Raw genomic sequence first — 17,998 nt, 5'->3', positions numbered from 1 at the left:
ATCGTTTCGTTAGTTTTTGGACGGATTAGTATAAAAATAGCAGCGACGCGTGGACACACGCGCATCAGTTTTTCCAAAAGACATATTCCTACGAATCCGGTTGCCCCAGTTACAAGGATCCCACTACCGCCGTAGAATTCCTCGAGAGAATTTATCTTATTCAATCCTTCATCGGTTCCATTTTCATTCATTTCTTCATTAATTGTATCCATGTTTCAGACTTGTGATCTTGACACTCTCAATCCTAATATTTGCCACAGATTAGCATTTCCAACAAATAGTAAGTGAATAAATGTGTTAAATAATGTAATAAACTGATCATAGTTGATAACTTCATTAATATTTCTTTTTAAAGAAGTCTACAGATAATATTCACAAAAAGAAACATAATTCAACAATTATGTTTTCGTTTTGCATGAATCAAATAATTGCGTTATGTGAACGATGCTTCTAGTGTAATGTATAAACACTTTTTATACACAGTGAAATCGTTCACCAAAAAGGGTTCTAAAAGAGGGTAAAATAACTGTGCAACGCATGAAATAGAATTTTTCATGTGGATATAAATTAATTTGTATTATTGCATATTACTCCATAAAACGATATCTTAATTGATACATAATTAATACTTAATCTTTATGTAGTTTCATTTGACGACTTCATTTTTTATTTTATGTGTATGCTTATGAGTGTTGTAATTTACTGTGATCAGTAATTTGAGTGGAAAATGTGTGTAGATCATGCGGGTCAGTGTTCGCCCACATGTAATAGCACCATGAGAATACGTAATTGTTAGGAACATGATACATTTACACTGTACATGTGAATGTGTGTGTAAGCGTCAGATGTCCAGGCCTTAGTTGGGACAAAAGACAAGAGTCAGTCGTTAGAAGTATCTGGAAGAGTCGGTTGACAACAAGCGTGCGTGCGAGTAGGATTTCGTGGTCTTTAAAGTATAAGATATATGTATAACTGTTGTGTGCTAAATAAAGGGAATTATTTGTATTTCCGAATTCCTTCTACATCTTTACAGTAATGCGTATGTGAAATTTGTATAAATTTTATATGCGCTCTGCATTAATTATTATTTTATGAGGGCAAAAAGATAATAATTTCCGTAATATTAAAATATAATAATAATTTCAATGGGTAAACAGGTTTAATCTATAATCGATTATTTTTTTTAGAAAGTGTTGCGCAAGTTGGTTTACGTCATCGAATGTCACAGTCTTCAGCTTTACGACTTGCACGAGAAAAGCTGTTGCACATCTATCGTTCGTGTAAAAAACAAATCGCAATTTTTTGTTTTCTATTTCCATCTTATTTTAGCTTCAAAATTCTGGAACCGAACAGCCTGTAAATGTATCTAACCCCCTGTCCGGATTTATCCAAGCACCCATTATCCGATTATCCTAATACCGGAATAGTGTATTATCCGAACACACTATTTCCTTATAACGAATCCCTCTTTTGTTTGAAATATGTATTGTATACATATTTTATTAGCGTTCATGTATCCTTTCCTTTATTAGATTCAGATTATAAGACAGTAGTATGAAACTAATGGCGATCCAGCTATCGAAACGAAACAAAGGAGAAACTCGAAAGTGGTGTACATGCAGTAGAATTTGCAAATATACATAGTGTTAGGAAAGGCCGAATGATATACGCTGTATGTACTGATATAATGAACTGGCTTCACTGCGAAACAGCTAATGAAATGATAATGAAGAGATGCGTTTTGAAATGTACGTATTTGAGAAATAGTCTCAATGACTGTGAGTACAAAAAGATTGCAGCTCGTCGCAGTTAATTATGTCGAAAGTATTATGTGACTTAGCAGCCAAGAAGACATGAAATCCATATATACTTAAAAGAATTGTCATTCAATTTTAATCTATGTTTCAATAAATGAAATTTCATATTAAAGTGATTGTACCATTATCAGAACTGTTCTGCCTCCCTGTTGAGTCGGATACAGGAGGCTCTACTGTATTTCAGATTACCCGGTTGAAATTTTACTGTCATTGCAAACTGATGAGCAAGATGTGATAATGTAAATGAGCACAGCGGCCAATGAAATCAACCAGAACATAAAATTTTTATATATTAGGTATCTCATATTATATTCGTATCTTTATTATAATATCATTTATTCTGTAATTTAATTGTGTACATATGTATGTATCTATTGATATGTACGTATCTGTTATTGTATACATATATATCTATGCTGCTTTATCAAATGTAAAATATAAAATAAATGTTTGGGAATTCAAAAACTTCATTTAAACTATTATAGTAATTAATGCCCCATGATATTTTTGGTATATATGATATTGATAATAATGAATGACACTAATTAAACACACAATTGAATACAGAATAACAAGCAATCGTCTGTTACCTGATACTATTTCCACTGCGCGTTGTTTACCAAAGATCGAACAAAAATGCGACTTCACGATAGTAGATAACGATACGTCTGTCACAGTACTGTAACGATATTCGATGTGATACTCCTTTAGGCACTCATGCTTTTAATAACATCACCCTACTACTGAAACTGGATAATGTTATTCATGTATGATTAGAATTATATATTTATCTTCAAAACCAAACAAGAAATAGGCTTGAATGATCTTTGATCGTGAAAGATTGACAGAAATTGTCTTTTTATCACTGACTGCTTCTACTGCTTGCGTTTTAATGACACTTGCATTATGTATAACTTCTGAGTGAGTTGCGTATAACTTCTTACTACTTCATCTTCTTAAAGATGAAGAGAGAAATGTTTGCACTACAAATTCAATTTTTGATAATTACGGATGATCTATTCTGGTGGAGTTATACAGCACTAACACAGAGTCAGTGTAAAAGGTATTCGTATAGTACATAACCTTAACAAAATTATGGTATAACATCATTTGTTATGCAATATTTAGCAAATGAAATGTAAATACATATACTTGCAAATCCTCCAAGTAATTAGTAAAAATGTATTCGCTACCTGTTATGAAAATAATAATAAATATCTAGAAAATGGAAAAAATATATGTGCATTGTATCTTCCTAGAATTAACGCTACATTGGATAAAATGTAGATGGATTTCCATTGGGGTATTTGCGTGGAGCAGTAGTAGAGAAGACAGAGCCATGAGCGTAATCGAAATCTTTGGAAAAACTTGAGAATTAGAACAGGGAAGTTAATCAGAGTGAAGGGCTAGTACCTGTGGAAAAAAGTGGGTGTAAGAAGTAACAAAATTCGGTCTGGAAAGACGTGACAGGCGAAAGAAAACCGCGTGTGAGGTTACGACGGTGAGGAAGCCATATTGAGACTCTTGTCAACAGCGCCGCTACACGAGTTACCCGGGGAACTACACGGACGCAGCCTTATTGGCAAGCGCGCCGAAAGCGCGTGCCGTGGGCCATTTGAAAGTGGCAGTGTACTGGTGGCAGTGGCAAGTGCGGAAATAAGTGGCCATTTTGCGCACCCAATGGGGAAAAAGGACAAACAACTGCAGAAAATGATAAAGAGGTGGATGAAACCATGAGAGGGGGGTGAATAGTTGGCTGCTGAGCCGACACACGTCAGCACCAGAACGTGAAGGTGAGGAACCTACGGACGGAGGAAACAACGGAGGAAGAGAGACCGCCGCAGTCGAAGCGCCCCGTGCGAAGGAAAGGAAGGCCGGCGGATTTCCCGATCTCCCCACGGACCTGGCCGAAGAAATGAGAACATCTACTACGGACGACATAGGAGCCATACCGGACACAGTGCAAAGCAGAGCAGTCTACTAGTGGAATCCCGACATCGCAGAACTGAGGGCGAGATGCGTCTGGACCCGAGGACGGTATCTGAGGGCCCATCGCTGACGACGACGAGACGAGGGAGAAGTCTTCCTGTTCTACCAAGCGTACCACGTACTACGGCGCTCGTTACAGAAGGAGATCAAGATCGCGAATGACCGTGCATGGTCGGAACTAGTCGAAGTAGTCGAGTGTGACCTATGGCGAAGGCCATACAAGACGGTTACGTAAAAACTTCGCGCTACGGGCCCTCTGATAACGACGGAGATAGAACCTGCGCTGCTGCTGCAGATTATTAGGACGTTTTCACCCCTGCAAGAGGACAGTGCAGCAGATCAGTCGCGGGAAACAACATGGACTGTAAAATGGACAGATGACTGGGAAGTCACGGAGGAAGAGCCGTGAGAGGCGACCAGAAGAATGGCCTCCCACGACGTGGCGCCGGGCCCGAATGGAATCCTGGGCCGGATCTGGGGGGAAGTGATGGGGATCATGGCTCCCAAACTTCGGCGCCCCTACACGAGATGTCCGAGGGAGGGAGTCTACCCCCGGGCATGGTGGACGGCGAGGCTGGTCTTGCTTCGTAAGACCCTGACTACCCTGACTTACAGGGTAACACAGGTGATCACCGGGCACGGGTGCTTTGGCGAATACTTGCACCGAATCAGGAAGGAAGCGACCGCGCGTTGCCACCACTGCGATGCGAGCGTGGATTCGGCGCAGCACACGTTGGAGTTCTGTCCGGCGTGGGCGCGGCCGCACCGCGATCTCATCGCGGAAATCGGGTGGGACCTCTCGCCGCCGGCGATCCTCGCGGCACTGTTGGCGAGCGAGAGAGGGAGAAGGGCCGTGACCTCCTTCTGTGAGCAGGTTATGCTTCGAAAGATTTCAGCGGAGAGAGCGAGGGTGCGGAGCTCCCACCCTGAGAGGATCGACCGGCGGGGGCGCGGCAGACGCCGCTGGTACCCCCCGGTAAGGGTCAAAGTTAGGTGCTGATAGATCAGCGCCTTGGGAACGCCAGGCAGTCCGGTAGGGGAACCAGACTGCCGGCGGCTCCGGAGACGATGCATTCTGTGCGCTGGAGGGGCCCGGTGTGTCGCTCGCACCGGTTCCCAGGGCTCTTCCGACCGCAGCTGGGTCGGTCATCGTGGAGGTTTTAGTCGGTTGGAGTCCGGCACTACCACGCCGCTCCCCCCCCCCCCCCAATAGTGACCTGGTGTCCGTACGGATTTCTTCCACGTAAAAAAAAAAGTTGTTACTTCGTCAAATATTACGGAACACAGAAGGAGCTGCAATTCGTTTAACCATCACATCGAAATGACACAAATGACATTACAAGACAGCGACATAATCAAACGCATGACTTTAAAAAGACCAAACATTTCTGTTGTAACAAAAAAACGTCATTAATGGGACGATAGTCTTAAAAACTATGAACATATTAAAGAATGAATTCTTTACGGTGTTAATTGACGAAAGCGTAAACGTATCAGAAATTAAAAATTTATGTATTTTCCTGAGATATGTACATACACGACAGGCAAATACAAAAATATTTATCAGATCTGTTGCGTATTAATGATAGTACATCACAAAATTTATACAAATAGTTTGTGGCGTTTATTAGATAAAAATAACCACCGTATAAAGAACGTAGTTGGAGTTCGCATGAATTACTGAAACATAATGCTGGAGGAACAGACCTCATGAATTTTTCGCTTATTGCGAGATAATACGAAAGTTGCTGTCTTCCCATGCATTTGCCGTTGCAAACGTTTAGCTACATACCATGTATGCGAATCTTTGTTGATAAATATCGAGAAGCTTCTACATTTAATTTGTAGCTATTATTCGAGAAAAAATGATGCAAAAGGACAAAGTCCATTAGAAAAAACTGAGTACTTTGTGAAAGCAACGCGCAAGAAAGTGCTTCAACCGCTTGTAATAAGCTGGTTAGCACTATCAGAATTCGCCAAAAGAGTTTAGCAATAGTGGACAATGCCATCCAGCGTGTTTGCAGATGCAGCTACGAAAGAAATGTGTGATACTGCTAAAAAATATTTTATTCTGTTAATTGTAAAATTACCAAGCCTGTTAAGAATACTCCGAACGGTAAATTCGAGGTCTTAATTGTTTTCACTATCTCTCTAGCTAAGGTCGAGCGACGGTTATATGTATAGGAAAAAGTTGTTCAGAATGTTGCAACAATTTTAAATTTCACCAAAATAGGTTTATGAATAATTACAGAATATCATTGTATTGCGGGAAGCAGAAAACTTTTTTAATTACCTCATACTTTTTCATACCTCGTTCTTCATTTTATATTCCACTGTTTATCATATATGCCATCTCTGTTTGCATACTTCGACTAATTTCCGTATGTTAGTTAACTGTAAGTTATTGATATTTATGCCAACACAGTTACAAATAAAGAATAAATTATTCCGTTCTATACACATTTATGTTTTTATCTTTCTCATTAACACCTAAACATTAGCAAACAAATTAAACAAGTTAATATACATATTTATATCATTGACTTGCAGATACACATATCATGTAGTAACTGTTTCAACCGTTCGCGGAGAGACGCGATCGCGAGATAACGCGTCGACGAGAGTCGTAAATTCTCGTTACGATTAAACAATCGACGCGACGAACTGATTGATCCCCTATTTCTATAGTGAGAATAGAGGTGGTTGGAATGAGTGCATACGGAAAACTGCACTGGATTTTGTGAATAAAAGTTTAATAAAAAATAACGAAACAACAATTACAATCAACGATCAACAATTCAGAACAAAAATGTAACAATCAAGGTTTGGTTAATGGTTTGCTTATAGCGAGACCTGTCGTACTTCGCAGCTTGAGAAAGACCAATTGATATGTTTGTTCGAAACCACGGAGTCTTTCCTTTGTCGCCCCTCGATATCCCTACCACACGTGTGTTTATTAGATGTACCGCGGCGGTCGCCGCGTATGCGTTCTTCTGAGAATTCGACGAAAGAAACATAGAGATATCGATGGTAGATTGGGCACGTCGGTATTGCGCTTTGACGGCATAGCTCTTTGTATCGCGAAGTATTGGAAAGTTCCGTGGTCGATGCCGCCACAAATTAAAGTTTACTTGAATGCTTCATTTGAAAGATGATCGGCAAACCGTAACATCCTCCCCCCGTTGAGAGGGTACCGATCAAAAATATCGAGATATGGTATTATTTGAGAGTCCGAGCTTATTTCGTCTCGATCGTTGGTTGTTCGGGTTTCTCGAGATCGGGTTGAATTGGCAATGGGACAAGCCTTTTGATCCAAAATCCAGCCCCGATCCAAAATGCTCGTTGCCGTCTGAACTGTAGCTGTCCGGATGACGCCATCGGCACCTGGATGGACCTTGATAACTCGACCCAGAGGCCATTGCATTGAGGGCACGTTGTCCTCTCTGAGGATGACGATTGTGCCTTCCTGAATGTTGTGTCCACCCTTGCTCCATTTGTTGCGGATGATCAGCTCGTTCAGATACTCCTTATGCCAACGGTTCCAAAAATGTTGTTTCAGTTGCTGGATATGTTGCCACCTGGAGAGCCGGTTGGATGGAATGTCTCTGAAATTTCACTCACGCAAACTGATTAGTGAATCGCCAATGAGGAAATGCCCGGGAGCGAGGACTAAAAGATCGTTTGGGTCGGTGGATATTGGAGTTAATGGTCGCGAGTTGAGAATAGATTCTATTTCTATAATAAGTGTATTAAACTGTTCGAATGTGAACAATTCGTTACCGACGACGCGTTTAAGATGGCGTTTGAACGATTTCACCGCTGCTTCCCATAGTCCACTGAAATGCGGGGAATGAGGGGGGATAAAGCGCCATTCAATTTGCTTATTGGCTAAGAACGCGTTTACTTTTTCGTTGTGGTCGTCCGATTGTAAGAGATAAGGAAGCTCTCGTAACTCGTTGTTTGCGCCGATGAAGTTGGTGCCATTATTAGAATGGATGGTGGAGCAAAACCCTCGTCGAGCGATAAATCTACGGAGAGCGGCGATGAAGGCTTCGCTCGTGAGATCGCCAACGAGTTCAATATATACCGCCTTAACTGCTAGGCATATAAAGATGGCCACGTAGACTTTGATCTGACGGCGGTTTGGTTCTCGTTTCTCTTTGATATAAAACGGTCCGCAATAATCGACGCCGACGTTTGTGAACGGGCGAGATTCCATTACTCGCGTCTCCGGTAAGTTACCCATCACGTAGTCTACCGGCGGTGGTTGAGCGCGGCAGCAACGGACGCAGCTTTTGATCGTGCGCCATACTTGACTTCGGCCGTCGACGGGCCAGTACCGTTGTCTTACTGCGTATAACGTAGCCTGTGTTCCGGAATGCATGTGAATCTTGCGTTCGTGTTCGATGATGCGCGTTGTAATGGATGACTTTGGTAATATAATCGGATGTTTCTGGTCGAAGGTCATCGACGACTGACTGAGTCGACCCCCGACTCGCAGTATTCCTTCCTTGTTTATGAACGGGTTGAGTCGCGTGAGTTTTCCTTTTATCGCAGCGTTTCGATCCTTTTGGAGTGTACGAATTTCCTCGGAGAAATGGATATTTTGTAACAATTTTACTAGCTCGTCGTGAGTTATGCGTAATTCAGTAACGGTTAGGGGTGTCGCTCGATTCTGCTTTCGTTTCCAACGGAGGCAACGAGCAATGATTCGTATCAACTTGGGCCAGGACGAATATCTTTGCAACAAACTGCAATCGGCGGGGGTCGCGGTCAGACAAGTCGCCCCTCTCTGTTCCAGTAATTCAATCTGCGGTGTTAAAGTCCATGTCGGCCAACAGTCTTCCGATTGTTGTAGCCATGCAGGACCGTGCTGCCAAATGTTAGGGCGCAGAAACTCCTCGGGCGTTTGGCCGCGCGATATCAGATCCGCGGGATTGTCGTGAGTAGGAACGTGGCGCCAATCGCGGATATTGATTTTTGTTTGAATTTCGGAGACTCTGTTCGCGACGAATGTTTTGAGGATATGAGGTGACGAATTGATCCAGTGGAGGACGATAGTGGAATCGGTCCAATAGACCGTGCGAGTTATTTTATGCAATAGAGCCTGCTGTATTGTTGACATCAGGGACGTAAGGAGAAGTGCTCCGCTTAGCTCGGGCCGAGGAATGGTGTGGTACTTGAGCGGGGCGACTTTTGATTTCGCGGTTAGAAGTTGAATCCAAACACGGCCGTTAGAGTTAAGGGTGCGGAGATAAACACAGGCTCCGTAAGCCTTCTCGCTGGCATCGCAGAAACCGTGCAGTTCAATTTCCGTCGCGGATTTGATTATTGCCTTGCGTTGGAACCTGATATTGTTTAATACTGATAATTGGGAGTAGTACTTATCCTACTCTGTATGTAAATCGATCGGAAGCGATTCATCCCAATCGATTTTGGACGTCCATATTCGTTGAAGTAGCATCTTGGCCCGAACAATCACCGGCGCGAGTAACCCAGATTTTTTACAAAGATCGTTGGCGAGTGGCATTGTACATGAAGAAAGACTGCTTTCCTGTGTTTGACTTAAAAGATGCTTGTGTGGTCTTAAGGGCTTGATTGTAAAAAATGCTCAAATTTATGACAGTTACTTAGGATTATTGCGAGCTCCGACTGAGGAGATTTAGACATCTGGTGGCCATCTTGACCGAGAGATGGAATATGGGTTATGTTTGCTGGACATAACAGTTTTGTATTTGTTCCAGTATTTTTAAAAATTTCTCTTTTTTCGAAAACTAAAGTGTAGCGGCACTCGACAGCAAACTTTCCAACGGTTTCTGTCTCGTGCCTCGCTACACAAAGACTCTACCCTTCGAACGAGATGATTGCCAGATGTCGATACATTCTCGCCGAATATTTACGTCGAGCCTAAGGACCCGCTATAAATCTTGGGATTCATGCAGCTAAGATTCTCTAAAGGGACAAATAGTCTTTGTCTCAATAGTCCCTACACATACCACCTACTACGGGAAATCTGCTTTTTCTCACGTACGACGCTCCTCGCTAGCAACTCTCTCTCAAGGGCAGTTACCATCCCTTTCCAACCACCAACTCACAATTTAGCCAATTAACAGCGACGTCCATTTCCCTCGCTCTCTGAACCAACACTTTTCTTAACGAATCCGATGATCCCGTATCCTTAGACACACCCAAACACAGTTTTCCTAAGGAGCATCATCGCGTCACAAATTCATTCTGTTCTATCGCGAGACGCGAAGCAAGTTGGAAGACGCCTATCTGAATAGCGAATCTGAATCTCTAAACATCTGTGCAATCGTCTCGACTCGAACCACCGCGTAAAGTACCGCGCCGAGTTTGAACTTGTAATCCCGAACCGATAATTGTACCGTGTTTTCACCGCGCTAGTGTATACCACGAACACAAGCAAATAAAACAGTTATTGTTAAATAACATCGAGTGATTCTTCTATACCTATCGCGCCTCATCACCTCAAAAGTATAAGTTTTAGTGTCAACTTAGGGATATGCATGTAAATGGATGAATATGAATAGTAAGCACAGATTTTATGGCCTGGAGGCTAAAATAAACTATTCATATAAATATTTCTTTTATATACGACAAAATAATATTCTTTTTCAAGTATTAAATAAATATTTAATTTATATTTGAAAGAAATATTTTCCCCAAAATATGAAATAGACATAACTTGTATAGTTCAAAACAATATTTGTATGTATATTTAATTAGGAAAAGATTAAATCTATTTTTAACATTGAGGGTTACGTGCTGGTAAGTGTGGAAATAGCACGTCTTAATAAGGGAGAAAAGATAAAATTGTAATTTTCATGGTTTAATGAAAAAGATGAAGTGGTACTAAAAGGATAAGAGGAAGATGTGATTAATCCGAGAAAGTAAAGTCACAGAAAGAAAGTGAGAGAAAAGGCAATCTGTAAGTAAGTTGAAACTGTTCAGAGAAATAAGAAATTAAGGCGATAAACGATCAACGTGGAAGCGATAAATACAAACGGCAGACCGGTACGAGAAAAATTAATATGACAAGGAAAGGTAAAACGGTGCCACCTAACGAGTGAAAAGAGAAAATAGTCAGATGATAACGAAGTCAGGCAGACAAATAGATAGACACAAAAATAGACAAGATAAGAAAAGATAAAGTACCTTTTGCATTTTTGTGGCCCCATCTGACTGTCTTAGAAACTCGACACTCATTTCAGCGCCCTCTACTTTTAATAAACGTTCGTTCGATAAAGTTCTTATTAAAGAAGTATCAATGGAAGTCAACAGTATTGATGCGTATGTGCATACTTGCATACCTCCAGAGAGACGAGATATTTGATTAGCAGTTGTATTTTTCGAGTACTTTAGTAGTATTAGAGGAGGAATGACAGCGTTCAAGCTTATGGTTCTGATTGTTCTGGTTGGGCTAGTACTGCACAATGCGGCTAGATACACACTGAAGATGACACACGCTACCATATACAATATTCTATAAAATTATGGATTCACGCTGTTTGGTTACACGCTAGTGTCACGTAAAATAAAAAGAAATTTAAAAGCAAGAAGAAAACTTTATTTTTTCCTCGTTTATACACTTATAAGACACTTCTGAGCTCTAGGCATGACCGTTCGAGACTGAGGCTCTTACAATATTTTTTACTTTCGGTGACATCTATTCCTTCTTTGTTTGTCATCCCTCATTATCCCCACTACCCTGTAGGCGTACGTGACCGTTGCTACGCTTCTAGAACATTTGGTGGAAGGACCGTTAGGACATAGATGAACATTTAGGCACTTCGGCGATATACATTGTCGCCAAGGCCGCCATGTGTCTCCCTCATCGGTCCATCGGGTTCGAAGTATGCCGATCGTGACACCATCCTGCCCGCGGTGTGTGTGTCCTGGTCTCTGACGTTGTATTTTCGAGCTATCGCGGGGAGACGCGGTCGTTAGAATATGCGTCAACGGGAGTCGTAAATTCCCGTTACGATTAGAATGATCGACACCACGAATAGTTCGATCCCCGTATTTCGATTAAGATAATAGGGGTGATTCAGGTATGATAACACTGTGGCTCACAGAGTTAAAATATATATTTCCAACACTTAGTATACACGATTGAGTAGATATAAACACTTAATGACTTATCACGCTGCAATAATATAGATATGAACGTAGCACGGTATGAGACTTAATGTTACAAGTTAGGTGTTAGATCTTTGACAGTGGTAGGAAACTCTGAGAGATATAGGAACGGTGAGAGTTATGCAGGAACTCTAGTCACCGTGAGAGACGATGGAAAACTCTGAAGCTTATTCTAATGTGAATACGGAGGAAAGCTTGGTATGGGTGTGCTCTTTGAACGAAGAACGCGGATTCGTTGCTTACATTTTTAGTTAGTAAAGTGAGGGCAACAATCCGCGATGTCGATTGGTTGGGACCAATGTTAGGAAGGAAGAGAGGAGGAAGAAACCTCCTACCAACTTGGGTCCTAGGCGACATTGTTTACAGGGAAACTCAGATTTTTCGTTAGGTATATCTCCGCTTTCTTCGTAATTCTTAAGAGCACATAATAAACCCAAGGACCTTTCTAAAAACCGGCCGAAAACTCTTCTGGAATTAGAAAGTCTTTTCTGGCAAACAGATGTGCTTAGACCATGTGTGCGAACAATGCAGCTAGAATTGCAACTTTATAGTGGGTCCTTGGACCTATGGAGTGTTAGAAGGACGGCAGGTAGACCGTTGGTTGGCAAGCCGCGCGGGATGGCGTGCAGATGTGTTACGCGACAGAACAGACGTAATTTACGTTACAACGGTATAGCTCTTTGTGTCGCGAAGCCGTGGAAAGTTTCGTAGACGAGTGCCGCGACATTAGTATTTTGCTGTTGGTAATTATACGTAATCCAGTGAAACTGAATAGTTTCGAAATTGAAGTAGGTGAGAAAATTAGAGTATTATGATGGTGCAGGACGAAAGGGCCTGATTTCCTATACAAAAATATGTCGACGATGAAGTAACAAGTTTTGACGCAAGACTTGGTTTTCTGGAAAATCAATTATAAAGTTCCGTCCACTTGATTCGCTACTTTTTAACTATACGCGTACGTACATGACGAAACTTCACAATTCATTGTCTGGGAAACGAAGTCAGAATAGATTTTATATATCCGAATGCACGTCTAAAAATACCATTTTCTCTCATACATACACGTATGTTTTCTTCAATATTTTCTCTATTCGGTAACATGAAATAACAAAACTAACTACTTCAGCCAACGCTCATACCGCGTTGAAAATACTCGTTCTCGTCCGATCACGAAAGTCAAGCAGCGCTGGGCACGGGTAGTACTTAGATGGGTGACCGCTTGGGAACTCCGTGTGGTGTTGGCTTTTTTTACTTTTTTTAACACTTAGCCAACCGAACGGGCAGATCTCCCTTTTTTACTTTAGCAACGCGTTTTTGTTGTTGTTATTGTTGTTATTATCAATTATTATTTACCTGGAATTGTTCCCAATTAATTGCGACCCTTTTTCTGCTTTTATAAAGTGCAGTACGGAATAAAATGCATCAATTTAATGGTTTTAAAATTAATTAAAATGTTACACCATCAGTTATGACTAAATAAAGATATAGTCGAACGATATCACACTATAAAAAAATATTAAGATTAACTTCAAATAAACCAAAAATATTAACTAATCAATAAATATGATTACCCTACAGCGCTAATATTATTGTTATCATTTTCGTGATAATTAAGAACAAAAGACTTTTTATTTATTAATAATTTATTTAAACGTGAAGCCTAATATTGTTCCTTTCAGACATAATTTGAATAAATCGATTTAATAAAAAAATGCGTATTTTCGTTTACCCGTCAATTTGACGGGTCCCGTAGATATAGGTATACTACAAAAATTAGATAGATTAGATAGAAAATTAGGTAGATTTAAAAATTAGAAAGCCTAAGAAAAAATAATTTTGTGCATAAATTCTTTAAATGAAATGATTAATTTACGATGCAAAATGGTTAAAATTAATGCTATGGTTTTTGAGATATTTCATTTCGAAGTTCAATATCCGACAAATTGGCGGGTCGTTTCAATGTTATTGTTATTTTTTTAGTGATAATTTAAAAAAAGACGTTTTATTTATTAATAATTTATTTAAATGTGAAGCCTAATATTGTTCCTTTCAGACTTAATTTGAATAAATCGATTTTTTAATCAAAAATGCGTATTTTCGTTTACCCGTCAATTTGACGGGTCCCGTAGAGATAGGTATATACGAAACGCCCGTAAACCTAGTGTTAAATAACACAACTTTATAAGTGCAGTTTACGCGACTGATCTGAAAGATGTTTACTGATGAGAGTTTGTAGTTTCAGTTTCGAGCTGTTCTCGTATCATCACGGAGGAAAGCTCGGTGTGGGTGTACCCTTGGAAAGTGAGGGTAACGATTCCCGATGCCAATTGGTTATAGCCCACGTTAAAAAATGAAGAGTGGAGGAGGAAGCCTCCTACCAACATGGCTCCTAGGTGACATTGTTCATGGGGAAAACCAGCTTTCCCGCTATTGAGGGTACACGGTGGGGACCTGCACACATCTGGCCTCTAATCTGGATTGACGTCACACTCTCGAGGGCGGCTGAGACCCTTCCTAGTCCACCAACCTTCTTCTTACCCAATCAAAAGCAGTGTCTATTGCCCTCACTTTCCAAGTCAAAATTGTCCTTAACGAATCAGCTCATCTCGTGTTCTTAGACACACCCATCACTGGCTTTTCTCTGCCACAACATTGTCACTAAACTTCACATATTCTCTATCTTTAGAATAGTCAACATCTTTTACCGAGTTTCTACGCTCAGACCAATCGCGTACTTAATTTATACATACGCATCAGTGTAAATAGGTTCTATATAAAGTTGTGGAGTGAATTGTGATTTATACGTGTCAATTCAGTGTGTATTCCATTGTGATTACAGAATTCATCATAAGGTTTGATAAAAGAAAAGTTAATAGTTGTGCTACGGCTCAATCTTCTTGTTTTTATCATCTAAGCCTCAAATTTACGTGACGTTATCCTCGGTGTCTTTGTTGGTGTTGTCTATACCTGCTTCTTGGACGAGGGAGTTTTGTTCTTTTGGTCTGGAAATTTGATTTATATGCGGGAACATGCTAGCAGAATCGTTTTTGGAGATATTTCTTATTTTGTTTGTCCAGTATTGAGTTTAGATTTTGGGAATTCTTGTTTCAGTTGCGATTTTACTTTGTATAGTAGGTATCTTAGGAATTCTAAGTCTTCTCTTTTGTCGTAAGAATAGTTGTATTTATTACTTTTTCCTTTTATCCTATTCCTATTTTTTACTTTTTCCAAACTGTCTTTTTGTAATTGCACCTGGGAGTTTCGGTCTGTGTTTCAAGTATTAGAAAGTCAGATGTATTCTTGTTTATCTGAAATACTATGGCGTTATGGTCGCTGTTATAGTCTAGGATATTGAGAGTGTGTTAAAATTTTGAAATTTTAATCGCGCGTCTGCTAGGCATGTGCCCAGGTAAGAACCTTCTATTCGATAAGAGGGTAGCTAGGAGCTGTAAAGGTTTGTTATGTAGTATATACTTTTATTGTCTAGCCAGTTTCAAGTGAAGTTTCCTCTCGTGTTGTTTAGTTCGTTTTTCCAACTTGCATGTTTTGCATTAACCTGGAAACAACATATCCTAGACAAATCTAAACAACTCAGGGACAAACTCAAAAAATTTTATTGGCTCATTGGCCGTCGCTCCAACCTAAGCACGCAGAACAAAATTACGCTCTATAAGGCCGTAATAAAACCAGATTGGATCTACGGAATCCAACTATGGGGAACAGCAAGTAATTCTAACATTGAAATACTCCAACGCTTCCAATCGAAAACGCCAAGATCCCTATTAAATGCACCCTGGTATGTTACCAACGAAACAATCCACCGTGAGCTCAAGATACCTACAGTCAAAGATGAAATACACAAGTCCAGAAGCAGATATAACGCAAGAGTCAACAACCACCACAACCCATTAGTCACCCAACTACTGGACACGACGGACCAGATCCGCAGACTAAAAAGAAAATACCCTCTAGATTAAATCCTTAAATTCTACTAGAACCAACAATATAAAACTATTATAATCCATGTCATTGTATCTCGCCAAATTAAGTTACTGAAAATTCTTAACGAGAATTGATTGTAAATATTCTAATAAATAAAAAAAGAAAAAGTGTCGTGTAGCGGTATTTGTTGTTGAGTGTCGCTACAGTACTCAAAAAATACGACTGCTGATCAAATATCTCCTCTCTTTAGAGGCATACAAGTATGCGTATACACATGAATGCTGTTGGCTCCCATTTATTCTTCTTTAATAAGTACTTTATCGAGTGAACGTCGTTTATGAGCAGAGAACGCTAAAATGAGTGTCGAATTTCCAAATGCGTATGACAGTCACATCGGGATACAAAGATACAAAAGGTACCGTATTTCTTCTTATCCTGCAAATGTTTGTGGCTACCTATTTGTCTGTCTGACGTACCATCGTTATCATCTGACTATGTTCTCTTTTGACCCGGTAGGTGGCACCGTTTTACCTTTCCTTGTCTTATTAATTTTTCTCGTATTAATGTACCGACCTGCCGTTTCCTTTTGTCGCTTGTATGTATTTCATGTTTGGGAGAAAATATTTCTTTCAAATATAAAAGAAATATTTGTTTAATACTTGAAAAAAAAAACATTATTTTTCCGTATATAAAAGAAATATTTAAATGAATACTTTACTTTAGCATGCAGACCGTAAAAACTATGCTTACCATTCATATCCATCCATTTACACTCATATCCCTAAAATGATACTCTATCAAATTGAATGAAATATCTATTTTGTATTAAATAAAGCGCGTGTTTCAGAGTTTAAATAGCAAGAAAAAATTAAAGGAAAGATACAAAAAGAAGCCAAGTGGAGAAGAAGTGTTTGGATGATAATTGGGTATTAACCTGTATCAATAGATGCTACTTTTCCTGTATTTGTCTGCAAAATGTAGACACATGTAGTATCGAAAAGAGGGAGGTATACATACTGTTACGCTGTGAGGTTTTAGTATAGGTCGCGTTTCTGGTCGTCGCTCGCGGTCATACAATGTCGTAGGCGGATCGCCTTGTCTGCCCGACGAGGGACATACAATGTATCGACGAGCGCATCCAAGCAGCGACTTACAGAAATGTCGATTTCGGCTGTTTGTTTTAAACGAATGCGGCATATGTGATCATAGGCGCGAACGGTGGCGTGACCCGAACGTAGTGGGGGTCCTCTCCCCGAGAAGACCGAGAAATGATCTAAGGTCAGACAGTCCTTTTTGAAGATTCTAAGAACACACGTCGAGAGGTCGGATGAATAAAGCCGCTAAACCGAACGAACGCGTTGGCATTGTTTATCACTGAATAATCTGTCACGCTTTATCATTATATTCCTCGTTATTAAATACACAAACTATATCAACCTGTTAACAAATAAAACATCCTTACTCGTCCTTACTCTCGACCTATTTAAGATACTACATAAATTATCAACAACAGATTGAAGATGTATATGATTTCCAAAAAGCTCTTTTCTTACAAATTAAAACACGAACTTTGAAATAACAAAATGTACAAGAATAAAACACTTTACAAGGCACGGTAGACGATCGGCACAGATCTACCGATGTAATGGCTATACCGACTGATTGTTTTTATATGTTTGGAATGTCAACATTCGGTTGTTTTGCTAATCATTTATCGCAAGAATGCGCAAGACTACATTACCCTCGTAACGTAACAGAAACATTTGTCTCTGGTTGCGTAAGTCATCGAAAGACTCGAAAAGACTCGAAACTGAAAACTTTAAGAAAGCTATTCAATGCGATACACATAATTTTTCATTTAGGTGTCCATTGATTTGTATTATTGCGCGATACTTCATAATACTTCATAATACCTTCATTAATTCTTCGAGTATAAGATTAAATAATTTTTTTGTAGCTTTTTTCGTGTTTCATGATTTGCTATCTCATGTGCGTGTGTGCAAATATTATAATATGCAGTGATCAGTAGTTTTTATGGAAATGACTTGTGATCTATGCAAAATAACGTACGGCCACAATCAGTAGATCCC

The 17,998-nt window shown here is 40.0% G+C and overlaps 2 protein-coding genes and 1 non-coding gene across 3 annotated transcripts in view; 1 reads left to right on the top strand and 2 right to left on the bottom strand.

The window, feature by feature from the left end:
* LOC126926273 (fatty acyl-CoA reductase 1-like) overlaps window positions 1-2,569 on the bottom strand; it is a 285,326-nt gene extending 282,757 nt beyond the window's left edge. Inside the window, exon 1 of the mRNA XM_050742546.1 lies at window positions 2,408-2,569. The gene's annotated coding sequence lies outside the window, so the exon portion shown is untranslated. The remainder of the gene's footprint in view (window positions 1-2,407) is intronic.
* LOC126926277 (fatty acyl-CoA reductase 1-like) overlaps window positions 1-17,998 on the bottom strand; it is a 40,424-nt gene that overhangs the window by 2,043 nt on the left and 20,383 nt on the right. The gene's annotated exons all lie outside the window — the stretch shown is intronic.
* LOC126926392 (5S ribosomal RNA) lies at window positions 13,092-13,210 on the top strand. The gene has a single exon (XR_007714528.1). It is a non-coding gene; the product is annotated as a 5S ribosomal RNA (ribosomal RNA).

The sequence above is a fragment of the Bombus affinis genome, chromosome 17 (genome assembly GCF_024516045.1).
Source record: "Bombus affinis isolate iyBomAffi1 chromosome 17, iyBomAffi1.2, whole genome shotgun sequence".
NCBI classification, from domain to species: Eukaryota; Metazoa; Arthropoda; class Insecta; order Hymenoptera; family Apidae; genus Bombus; species Bombus affinis.
This window is presented reverse-complemented; position numbering and strand designations above follow the sequence as displayed.